The following is a 13,656-nucleotide window of genomic DNA, read 5'->3' as shown; positions in this document are numbered from 1 at the left end:
TTTAGCTAGGCAGCAGCTGAAGTGAGCTTCTGACATGCAGCTAGACAGCCCAGGCTTCTAGTTGTTACCAGGGGAAGAGTTACCTCCTGAGAAACCTGCAGTTCCTACCAAGTACAGTACAGAGCAGAGCAGAGCAGAAGTGTTTCCAGCCAGACAAGAGAGCTGAAGGGAAGAAGGATCTATCTAATGCAAGGAGATATATACGAGAGGAAGTTTTTTTACCAAGGATAAAGCCACCAATAGGGCATACGGGCCTTGGGATAAAGACAGACAGGAGTTCTGAGGAATAGTGCACAGGATTTCTGAGGAAAAGGAGCAGCCTGATCTGTGAGTGTGTTTAACCCTCTGAGTATCTTGCAAGAACATTGTTGCCTGCCATTAATGTGTAAGCCTGCTTGAAACTGCTCTGTCATCTGGAACTTTGCTAAAGAACTGTATATAGTTAACTGTTCCAGTAAAGGAAGTTCTGGTTCACCACAACATCGTGTTTCTCAATTATTCCTATCATCAATCGGTGTGCCACCGTTACAGGCACTGGCGTCACGAATCTTAAAAGGGATCTTGCCACTGGCACATTAAAATCTGCAACCTCACCTACCACCGGCCTGGTCCCTACATACAGAGAGTGCCCCAGAGGACTACTGTGCCAGCCTCTCCATCACTGCTGTACGCCTGCCCAGGTCTTCCTACAAACTGTGAGTAACCAAGAGCAACCCTCGTTTGCCCAAGTAACCGTGACCTCACAATCGCAATACCCTGCAGGGCTGCGTACTGCACATGTGAGCTGACCCTGTAAGACATTGTATGCGGAATGGGCATATATGTGACGGCATTATATGCGACGATTAAGCATGTTGATGATGAAAGAGGAGCATTAGGATGAGAAAATGAAGATTCAACCATATACCCTTGTTTGTGATGGAAGGGGTGCATGGGAATATTCAGTACAATACATTTAAAGTTTATTTAATGTTCAGCCGCTTTCCTCTGGTGGAGTCGAGAAGTCATGGTCAATCCAGGCCTTGTTTATTTTTATAAGAGTCAACCTATCAGCATTTTCAGTTGACAGGCTGATACGCTTATCTGTTATAATCCCACCAGCAGCACTAAATACCCGCTGAGACAAAACGCTGGCGGCAGGGCAGGCCAGCACCTCCAAGGCGTAGAGCGCCAATTAGTGCCATGTGTCCAGCTTGGACACCCAGCAATTGTAAGGCACTGAGGAATCATTGAGGAAGCTGACATGGTCTGCTGTGTACTACTTCACCAAAATGTTTCCCTACTTGTGACACTAGGCTGCGCATCAGGGTGAGGGTGCTGGCGGGGTGTCAAGAAAAATCGATTTAAAAAAAAATTATTTTTTTGCATCATACAAAGCCTTGAAAAATTATGAATGGTGACCCTCAAAAAAATTTGGAGCAAGTGCCTGCTGATCTGACCATATAAAACATTATGGGCGAGGGCCTGCTGCCGCTTTTGTGACTGTAGATAACCTGGGGATGATCACACGTCCCCGTGACGGCGACGATCCATTTGGATGCCTGCCCTATCAACTTTCGATGGTATTTTCAGCTAAAACCATGTAGACCATGGGTAAAGGGGGAATCATGGTTCGATTCCGGAGAGGGAGCCTGAGAAACAGTTACAGATACCCCATCCAAGCAAGGCAGCATGCGCGCAAATTACCTACGAGGTATAATTAGGTGAGGGCCTGCAGGTGAGCTGACCCTGTAAAAGATTTTAGGTGCGGACCTGCTGGTGAGCTGACCCTGTTAAAGATTGTAGGTGAAGGCCTGCTGGTGAGCTTACTCTGAAAAAAATTATATGCGAAGGCCTGCTGGTGAGCTGACCCTGTAAAAGATTTTAGGTGCAGGCCTGCTGGTGAGCTGACCCTGTAAAAGATTTTACGTGTGGGCCTGATGGTGAGCTGACCATCTAAAACATTATATGCGAGGGCCTTCAGGTGAGCTGACCCTGTAAAACATTATATGAGAGGGCATGCAGGTGAGCTGACCCTCTAAAAAATTATATGCGAGTGCCTGAAGGTGAGCTGACCATGTAAAAGATTGTAGGTGAGGGCCTGCTGGTGGGCATACCCTCTAAAAGATTTTATGTGTGGGCCTGCAGGTGAGCTGACCCTCTAAAAAATTAAATACGAGGGCCTTTAGGTGAGCTGACCCTGTAAAATATTTGAGGTGCGGGCCTGCTAGTGAGTTGACCCAGTAAAAGATTGTAGGTGAAGGCCTGCTGGTGAGCTGACTCTCTTAAAAATGATATGCGAGGGTCTGAAGGTGAGCTGACCATGTAAAAGATTGTAGGTGAGGTCCTGCTGGTGAGCTGACCCTGTAAAAAATGATATGCGAGGGCCTGCAGCTGAGCTTACCCTCTAAAAAATGATATGCGAGCGTCTGCAGCTGAGCTGACCCTCTAAAAAATTATATGCGAGGGCCTGCTTGTGAGCTGACCCTGTAAAACATTATATGCGAAGCGCATATATGTGAGGGCATTATATGTGACGAATAAGCATGTTGATATGATGGAAGAGGAGGAGGAGGATGAGAAAAGGAAGATTCAACCATATACCCTTGTTTGTGGTGGAAGGGGTGCATGGGAATACAGTGTATTCAGTACATTATAAACAACACATTTAAAGTATATTAAATGTTCAGCCACTTTCCTCTGGTGGAGTCGAGAAGTCATGGTCAATCCAGGCCTTGTTTGTTTATAAGAGTCAACCTGTCAGAATTTTCAGTTGACAGGCTGATACGCTTATAATGCCATCAGCAGCACGAAATACCCGCTGAGACAAAACGCTGGCAGCAGGGCAGGCCAGCACCTCCAAGGCATAGAGCGCTAGTTTGAGCCACGTGTCCAGCTTGGACAACCAGTAGTTGTAAGGCACTGAGGAATCATTAAGGATGCTGACATGGTCTACTATGTACTCCTTCACCATCTTTCAAAAATTTTCCCTACTTGTGACACTTGGCTGTGCATCAGGGTGAGTGTGCTGGGGGGAAGGTGTCATGAAACTGTCCCAGGCTTTGGAGACTGTTGGAACTGCTGTGTGTTCCCCTTGTCTCCCCTCCTCGGTTGGCCAAGGAACTACCGACTCTGCCGCCCGCGTTGTCAGATGATAATTTTTGGAGCAATTTTTCAACAAGGATCTTCTGGTATTGCACCGTTTTGCTCATCCTCTCCACCACAGCAATGAGAGATGAGAAGTTCTCTTTGTAGTGGGGGTCGAGAAGGGTGAACAACCAGTAGTCCGTGTTGTATAAAATTCGTATAACGCGCGGGTCACTGGAGAGGCAGCCTAACATGAAGTCAGCGATGTGTGCCAGAGTACCAACAGGCAAGACTTCACTGTCCTCATTAGAAGGATCACTCTCAATCTCCTCATCCTCTTCCTCCTCTTCTGCCCACCCACGCAGAACAGATGGAATTAAACTTCCATGGTTACTACCCTCTGTAGCGGAGGCAACCGTCTCCTGCTCCTCCTCCTCCACCTCTTCATCGTCCAATTCGCGCTGAGAAGACAAACTGAGGGTGGTCTGGCTATCACCCTGTGTAATGTCTTCCCCCATTTCCACCTCTTCCACATGCAAAGCGTCTTCCTTAATTGTGAGCAGCGAGCGTTTGAAGAGACACAGAAGTGGGATGGTTGCGCTGATAATAGCGTTATCGCCGCTCACATCTGTATTGATTCCTCAAAGTTTCTTAAAACCTCACAGAGGTCAGACATCCATGCCCACTCCTCGCTTGTGAATAGCGGAAGCTGACTAGAAAGGCGGCAACCATGTTGCTACTGCCCTTTGCTGCTCACAAAGCCTGGCCAACATGTGGAACGTCGAGTTCCAGCGCGTGCTCATGTCGCACAACAGCCGGTTAGCTGGCAATTTCAAGCGCTGCTGCAACGTTGACAGACCAGCTGAAGCTGTTTATGACTTGCGGAAATGTGCACGCACGCGACACATCTTCACCAGTAGCTCAGGAAATTGGGGTCATTTTTGAGAAACCGCTGAACCACTAAGTTTAAGACGTGGGCTAGGCATGGGAAGTGTCTGAGCTTGCCGAGCTCCAAAGCCGCCACCAAGTAACGGCCAGCATCAGACACAACCATGCCTGGTTCTAGGTTGAGTGGTGAGAGCCACAGCTCAGTTTGGTCTCTTATTCCCTGCCTTAGCTCTGCGGTGGTGTGCTGTTTGTCGCCTAAGCATATCAGCTTCAGCACGGCCTGTTGCCACTTCCCCACTGCAGTGCTACACTGCTTCCAGCTACCGACTGATGACTGACTGGTGCTGCACACAGATAATTCGGAGTTGGAAGTGGAGGAGGAGGTGGAGGAGGAGGTGGAGGAGGAGAAGTAGGTGCTGGCGGAAACACTGATCGACATCGGGCCCGCAATACTTGGCGTCGGTAGACCTGTGCCATCCCAGGGTATGACTCGCTCCCGGCCTTCACAACATTCACCCAGTGTGTCAGGGAGATGTAGCATCCCTGGCCGAATGCACTTGTCCATGTGTTGGTGGTTAAGTGGACAACTGCGTTGGTCAGGGCACGTGTGATGTTATGGGACACATGTTGGTGTAAGGCGGGAACGGCACACTTTGAAAAATAGTGGCGGCTGGGGACTGCGTAACGTGGGACGGCTGCCGACATGAGGCTGCGGAATGGTAACATTTCCAGGGCCAGTAATTTGGAAAGCTGCACATTTAGTGCTATGGCCTGTGGGTGGGTGGCTGGTTATTTGCGCTTGCGTTCAAATGCCTGGGGTAAGGACATTTGTACGCTACGCTGGGACACGAAAGTGGATGTGGTCGCTGATGGTGCTTGTGAAGGTCCAGGTGCCAGGCGGGAGGCATCCGGGCATGTGCCTTCGACAGGGGATTGGCCAGCACGTAACACAGGGGAAGAGGAGGCAGTGGTGTGACCCGCAGACACAGATTGTGGACCCAGGTGTTCGGCCCACCTATTACGGTGCTTTGATGCCATGTGCCATCATTTTTGTATGGCACAGGTTGCAAATTACAATTCTTTTGTTGTCCGCACTTTTCTCAAAAAAGCGCCAGACTGCGGAACACCTACCCCTTGGCAAGGGATATCTCCCCTTGGTGTGGCCCGCCTTCTCCCTTTTGCCACCCCATTGCCTCTTCGAGCCTGTTGTGGTGCTGCAGATCCCTCCCCCTCTGTACTGCTGTCCTCGCTCGGCTTTCCACCTTCCCAAGTTGGGTCAGTGACTTCATTGTCCACCACCTCCACTTCCTCACTCTGCTCATCCTTCTGACTTGTTGACCTAACCATAACCTCAGTGATTGACAACTGTGTCTCATCCTCTTCCTTAACCTCTTGAGATAGTAATGGCTGTTGAGTTATTGACAACTGTGTCTCATCATCATCCACCTCATTAAACAGTAATTGCCATTCCCCAATGTCATCTTCTTGTGACTGGATGCTCAAGCATTTCGAATCAGGGCACAAGATCTGTCCCTCTTCAAGCGTGCTTGGCGAGAGGGCCAAATCAAGGAATGGCGAGGAACAGAGGTCCTCAGAATATCCGAGTGTGGGATCACTTGTTTGGCCAGACTCTCCATGGTGGGAGGAAGGAGTATCAAGACTGGACTTGGTGGAAGACAGGGTGGTGCTTAACCGACTGGAAGCATTATCTGCTGCAATCCAACTGACCACCTGGTCGGACTGGTCTGACTTCAAGAGTGGTGTCCTGCACCGTCCTGCAAACTGGGACATGAATTTAAAAAGGTATTTGGGATGTGGAAACGTCACACAGGAGAAATCCTGCAGATAATGTCAATGCTGTCACCAGCGGCTAATAAAAAATTACAGGGAATGTCACAGGTATTTGGGATGAGGAAACGTTATACAGGAGAGGTACCACCGGTAATGTCACTGTCCAAAGCGTGTAAGTAAAAAGTACACTGTATGTGACAAATAAAATTTTTAGACACACACGTTACACTGGAGATGTGGCACTGGTAATCTCACTGTCGGACACTGTCTACGGAAAAAGTACACTGGAAGTCATTGATATTTTATGGATGCGTACACTTTACACAGGAGATGTAGCGCAGAAAATTTAACTGTCCGCAGCAGACACCGTCTGGGGAAAAAGTACACTGGATATCACAGATATTTTAGTGATGCATACACTTTACACAGGAGATGTGGCGCGGATAATTTAACTGTCCGCAGTGGACACTGTCTATGGAAAAAGTACACTGGATGTCACTGATATTTTAGGGATGGGCACACTTTACACAGGAGATGTGCCGCGGATAATTTAACTGTCCGCAGAGGACACTGTCTACGGAAAGAGTACACTGGATGTCAATAATATTTTAGGGATGCACACACTTTACACAGGAGATGTGGTGCGGATAATTTAAATGTCCGCAGTAGCCTATTAGACGCTATTTAGCGCAGGATGCGCTAAAAATATATATTGCTGCTGTCACACACAATAGTCCTTAAAAGGACTTTTGAGTCTCTGAAAAGTTTTTCTAATAAAAATCTTCCAATAACACTCCCTACACTCTGTCCCTTCCTATGCACAGCTCTCCCTAAGACTGAGCAATTTAGCGCAGGTTGCACTATAAAACATATATTACTGCTATCACACACACAATAGTCCTTAAAAGGACTTTTGGGTCTCTGAAAAGTTTTTGTAATAAGAATCTTCCAATAACACTCACTACACTGTCTTTGCCTTCCTATGCTCAGCTCTCCCTGACTAAGACTGAGCCGAACACGTGTCATCGGATGCTTTATAGCACCCAAAATCACCCGATGACGCGTTTCGGCCAGCCAATCACAGTAATGCCAGTAGCCAACATGGCTACGGCATTACAATGCATGTCAGTACCTCCCTGCACGTTTATTGGCTGCGTAGCAGACAAGAAACGTACGGGAAGGAGACTCGAGCATTGCGTTCGAGCAAATGCGGTACTCGGCCGAGTACCGCCATGTGCCAAGCATCGAAATGATCGAGCCGAACAGGTGTTCGGCCGAGCATACTCGATCATCACTAGTTACTATATTGAGAATAGTGTTTTTTGTTTTGTTTTTTGCTAAAACCTATGATCTATTTATTCACAGACACAATATATGATTATAAAGAAACCAGCAATATTTATTAGCTTTCTAAAAAAAACATTGTTCTCAATATGATAAGGGCATAGACTTTTCTTATGGGATCCTTATGGGATAAATGTGGAAGAAAAAAATATCTGAAATAGTTTTTTTTATCCCCCCGAAGATTCAAACCTCGGATCTCTACATGCATGGTAAACCACTGTACTACTAAGCTATAGCATTACCACCTAAAGATATATGTTTTTCCTAGGCTTATAAGCTAATCTGTAACATATTACTGGCATCTTTATAATCATATATTGTGCCTGTGAATAAAGCAGTAACATGTAGATTAGATTTCTAAGCAGATCTCAGTGTAGTGAAGCTATAGTGTATGGACTCAGCATGTCTAGTCCTATCAATCAAGAGGGGGGAGTGTGCGGGGTGTTACATAGCAGTGCTCAGACGATTCAGCCCCGCCTCCGAGAGCTCAAAATTCTAATTTGCATCTGAATAAAAACACAGATTTCTGTGTAGCTGTTTATTATACAGACAAAAGAAAAGTTTTAGTCAGCATGAGGAGTACTAACAGCCAATATGTCTGGTTTAATAGGGTTGATGCTGGTGACAGAGCCTCTTTAAAACAAAAAAAACCCTACACATATGTGGTTTAATTATAATTCTACTGACTAGAGATGAGCAAAGTCTTAAAAAATTTGATTTGGGCGCTTTGCTGAATTTTCCCCAAAAATTTGTTTAGATCCGAAGCGAGTTAGCAATCAGCTATTTCCCGGCTGCAGGGAGCCTGGTTGTACATCACTGTACATTGCAGAAAAATGCAAAGCTAGTTCGCTGTGGTAGTGAAACATTTAATGTGCGTCACTCACTTCACCCTTCACTTATTTTGTCAGTTACAGGGCCAAAATTGAAACTGACCAAATAACTCAAGTGTGACACAGGTCAATGTTAGCATCAGGTATAAATGATTTACCTGTACAGTGGCCCAATATTGTACTATAGAGTGAAAGAGCGCACTCCTTTTATACCGTCCTCTGATTCCACTTAGATTTCTACAGAACTTGTTCTTTTACATGCTGATACAAGTAGTGGCCCCATGACAGAGTGGAGATCTGTGTTGATGTCACTTTGAATTTTTCCCTTCTTCTGATCCATCACAAGAACAACCCCCAAAAAATGATCCTGTCTTTTGACCATCCACCTTCACGCGGTCAGCATTTTCTTAGTAATCGAGCAGTATACTGCTAAAGGTACTTTCACACTAGCGTTTTTCTTTTCCGGCATAGAGTTCCGTCCCAGGGGCTCTGTACCGGAAAAGAACTGATCAGTTTTATCCTAATGCATTTTGAATGGAGAGTAATCCATTCATGATGCATCAGGATGTCTTCAGTTCAGTCTTTTTGACTTTTCAGGGTGGAGATAATATCGCAGCATGCTGCGGTTTTATCTCCGGCAAAAAAAACTGAACACTTGCCTGAATGCCGTACGCTGCATTTTTTTCCATAGGAATGTATTAGTACCGGATCCGGCATTCAAATTGCCATATTGACGGATACGATATTCCGGTCTGCGTATGCGCAGACCTTCAAAAATGACACCGGAAAAACGGATCCGGTATTGCAATGCATTTTTCTGACCGATCGGGCATTTTTCAGACTGATCAGGATCCTGATCAGTCTGAAAAATGCCTGATCAGTCAGAAAAAATGACATGCATTTGCATACAGTTTGCCTGCCTGTTCAGGCAACGGAACTGCCTGCCGGACTCAAACAACGCAAGTGTGAAAGTACCCTAAGAACAAAAAAACATGAGTGGATCAAAAACAGAGATCACACGTAGTGTTGATCACGAATATTCGAATTGCGAATTTTTATCCCGAATATCGGCACTTCGAGAATTCACGAATATTTAGAATATAGTGATATATATTCATAATTTCGAATATTCGAGATTTTTTAATCAGTACACATGATCCCTCCCTGCTTCTAGCTTGTGGGCCAATGAGAAGGCTGCAATATCTTTGACTTTAGGAGTAGTGTTTATTGCGAATTTTTGTAATGCAAATTTTTATCGGCGATAAATTTATTCGTCATTTCTTTCCATCTGAAGTCATGATTCCTCCCTGCTCAAGCAACTTAAGCAGGGAGGAATCATGACTTCAGATGGAAAAAAATGATGAATATTTTAAAACAAGAATATATAGCAATATAGCGAATATTCGAAAAAAAACGAGCCAGATTTATAGCATCTGCTCCAGGAGCCAGCCAGATTTATAGCATCTGCTCCAGGAGGTGATGGAGTGGAATGATGTAATTCATCCCGTAGTCCTGGACACTAACAAATAAAGTGGCCTCCTCAAAGGGCCTGAGAAAACAGCAGGTGTCACGTATGAACTGCCACTGGCTAGGGGGAGTGATTCTGTCCTCCTGCATCATCAAGAAATCATTTTTGGCCTTCCTCTGCTCATATAGTCGGTACAACATGTGGAGGGGTAAGTTCCAACAGGTGGAAATGTTGCATAGGAGGTGATGTTGGGGAATGCTATTCTGCCTTTGCAGCTCAAGGAGGGTGTGTTTTGCAGGGTAAGAGTGGCTGAAGTGCATGGACAGTTTCCTGGCCATTTTCATGATGTCTTGCAGTTGGGTGACAGACTTCAGGAACCGCTTTACCACTAGATTAAAGACTTGCCCCATGCAGAACGCATGGGTCAGCCCTTCTTGACATAGCACCGACACAATGTTCTTCCTGTTGTCGGCAACCATGGTCCTCTGGAAGGACAGACAGCAGTTCCTTCTCGATGTGACTCAGGCAAAGCAGGTGCATAACAGCATGACATCGCTGCCTTCTGCATAGGTGGTATCCTGGAGGAGCACTCCAAATTGTGCCTGCAGTAGAGGCTGAGGACAAGGTTGAGGATGAGGAGGCAGAGAAGGACATTGGCGCTGGACTCACAGCTTGAGAACGCAGAGGCGGCAATGATGTCACCTGGCCAGGTTGCTGGTGTGGCTGGGCAGGTACAACATTTATCCAGTAGGCCATAAAGGACATATATTGTCCTTGACCGTAGTTATAGCTCCATATATCGGCGCTGGCATGAACTGGACCAGGCACCAATAGGCTCAAAGACTGGCCCAGCTTCTGCTGTAAGTACATATGCAGGGCTGGTACAGTTTTTTTTAGAGAAGTAATGATGGCTTGGGACTCTCCGCCATGGCACAGCACAAGCCATAATTTCTCTGCAATGCGTAGAGTCAATCACATGGAACAGGAAGGACTGTAGTACCAACAACTTGGTCAGGATCACGTTCTGTCTCTGCGCCATTGGATGAGTGCACACATACTGTGGTTTCTTTGGTGATCAATTGCTGGCAAGATGCGTGACGAGGAGTAGGAGGAGCATCAAGACCAGTAGACGAAAGAAAAGGAACAACAGCTTCTTTCTACTGAGGTGGAGGAGCCCTGACTGCTAGAGAAGGGGTGCAGGCTGCTGGAGATGCAGCGGTTTTCCCAGGACATTTATAATGACGCACCCTGGCCACGCTTCACATTTTGCCCATAGATCCTGCATACCGCCACACTTGCATCCTTCAGCGACTTGATAAAAAATTCCCACACTTGTGAGTATGACATAGAAGTGTCACACACACAGGTGGTTGAGAAGTGACCACTGAACTCCACCCGCACCCCTGTCCCTGCCTACTTCCCTCGCAAGTTCTAGCGACAAGGGACCACTGGTCGACAAATCCTTAGCTAGAAAAGTGCAGGGAAGACAAACAACACATGCAACAGGGAAGTCAAACAAGCCGCGTCAATAATCAAGAAAGCAGAAAGGTACCGGAGGAGCAAACAGAGAATCGTCAGGAGAAGCCGAAGTCAAAACCAGGAGGGAACGCCAAGACCAAAGGATGAGACGGACGGGAAATCAGAAGCCAAGCAGGAACAACAAACCAGGTAAGTATATCGCAGGAAGGACCTCAATAACAGGCAATCTGTGGCCAGCAGATTGCCTGTTTAAACAGGGCGCTGGTGGAGTCATGTGATTTGGCCAGCGTCACATGACTCCTGAGTTCTAATGTGGCCGAGCGCTGAGTGAGCCACTCGACACTCAGCCCCATTGTGGTTACCATGGTAACGGGCGGGCATTCTGATGATGCGAGCGCGCCCCGGCCGTCCCCGCTTTCGCACAGAGCGCATCATGACAAGAAGCCACTGCCTCTATGAAGCTGTGCACCACCACATGTTAACTCCATATGTCACACTGCTGCCAATCTGCTGTCTCATGGCTATGTTTTCACCCTGCTGGCTTTGCGGCACACTGCCACCCTGCCCCTGTTTCATGGGCAAGCTGCACGCATGCTGTTGTCTTTTTGCAATCACCTCAGTGAACGATTACTGGTGAAATGAGTGATGAGGAGTAGAAGCAGGAGCATCAGGACCAGTAGATGATGGGAAGGAAACACAGCTCCTTTCTGCTGAGGTGGCAGAGCCTTGAATGCTGGAGAAGGGGTGTGGGCCACTGGGAGATGCAGCGATTGCTGCATCAAGCTGTACAACAACATTAGTGTCATGATTTTCCCAGGCCACTTTATGGTGACATTGCATGTGTTGACGCAGGGCCGTGATGCTAACATTGGCACCCTGGCCACGCTTTACCTTCTGCACACAGACTCTCCGCACAGCCACTCTGACGTCCTCCGGCGACTTGATGAAAAATTCCCACATGGCATTTTCTCTCCACCATTGCTTGCTGACGGCCTGCTGCCACTGCATCTGTGAGCCTGTGCACCACTAGTTGACAGGTAGGCTCCTGACTGAGTGGCAGACAGTCTACCCCCGACACCTTTGGCTCCAGACCTTACCCTGCTGTCTCATCTCCACGCTAGCACCCTGCTGGCTCAGAGTGCACCCACCAAAATAGTACCAATCTAACCATCACCTCATGCCGCAAAAAATGAGCCCCTACCTGAGACAATCGCCCAAAAAATAAAAAAACTATGGCTCAGAATATGGAGACACTAAAACATCATTTTATTGTTTGAAAAAAGCTGTTATTGTGTAAAACTTACATAAATAAATAAAAAGTATACATATTTTGTATCGCCGCGTCCGTATCGACCGGCTCTATAAAAATATCACATGACCTAATCCCTCAGATGAACACCGTAAAAAATTTAAAATAAAAACTGTGCTAAATAAACAATTTTTTGTCACCTTACATCACAAAAAGTGTAATAGCAAGCGATCAAAAAGTCATATGCACCCCAAAATAGTGCCAATAAAACCGTCATCTCATCCCACAAAAAATGAGATCCTACCTAAGATAATCGCCCAAAACCTGAAAAAACTATGGTTCTCAGAATATGTAGACACTAAAACATGATTTTTTTTTGTTTCAAAAATGATATTATTGTGTAAAACTTAGATAAATAAATAAAAAGTATACATATTTGGTATCGCCGCGTCCGTATCGACCGGCTCTATAAAAATATCACATGACATAACCCCTCAGATGAACACCATAAAAAATTTAAAATAAAAACTGTGCTAAATAAACAATTTTTTGTCACCTTACATCACGAAAAGTGTAATAGCAAGCGATCAAAAAGTCATATGCACCCCAAAATAGTGCCAATAAAACAGTCATCTCATCCCGCAAAAAATTAGATCCTATCTAAGATAATCGCCCAAAACCTGAAAAAACTATGGCTCTCAGAATATGGAGACACTAAAACATGATTTTATTTTGTTTCAAAAAGGATATTATTGTGTAAAACTTACATAAATAAAAAAAAGTATACATATTAGGTATCGCCGCGTCCGTATCGACTGGCTCTATAAAAATATCACATTACCTAACCCCTCAGATGAACACCGTAAAAAATTTAAAATAAAAACTGCTAAATAAACAATTTTTGGTCACCTTACATCACAAAAAGTGTAATAGCAAGCGATCAGAAAGTGACACGCACCCCAAAATAGTGCCAATAAAACCGTCATCTCATCCCGCAAAAATCATACCCTACCCAAGGTAATCGCCCAAAAATTAAAAAAATTATGTCTCTCAGACTATGGAAACACTAAAACATGATTTTTTTTTTGCTTCAAAAATGAAATCATTGTGTAAAACTTACATAAATATAAAAAAAGTATACATATTAGGTATCGCCGCATCCGTGACAACGTGGTCTATAAAAATATCACATGATCTAACCTGTCAGATGAATGTTGTAAATAGCAAAAAATGAAAAAGGTGCCAAAACAGCTATTTCTTGTTATCTTGCCTCACAAAAAGTGTAATATAGAGCAACCAAAAATTATATGTACCCTAAACTAGTACCAACAATACTGCCACCCTATCCCGTAGTTTCTAAAATGGGGCCACTTTTTTGGAGTTTCTACTCTAGGGGTGCATCAGGGGGGCTTCAAATGGGACATGGTGTCAAAAAAAACAGTCCAGCAAAACCTGCCTTCCAAAAACCGTATGGCATTCCTTTCCTTCTGCGCCCTGCCGTGTGCCCGTACAGCGGTTTACGACCACATATGGGGTGTTTC

Source organism: Bufo bufo, chromosome 7, assembly GCF_905171765.1.
Source record: "Bufo bufo chromosome 7, aBufBuf1.1, whole genome shotgun sequence".
Classification (NCBI taxonomy): Eukaryota; Metazoa; Chordata; class Amphibia; order Anura; family Bufonidae; genus Bufo; species Bufo bufo.
This window is presented reverse-complemented; position numbering follows the sequence as displayed.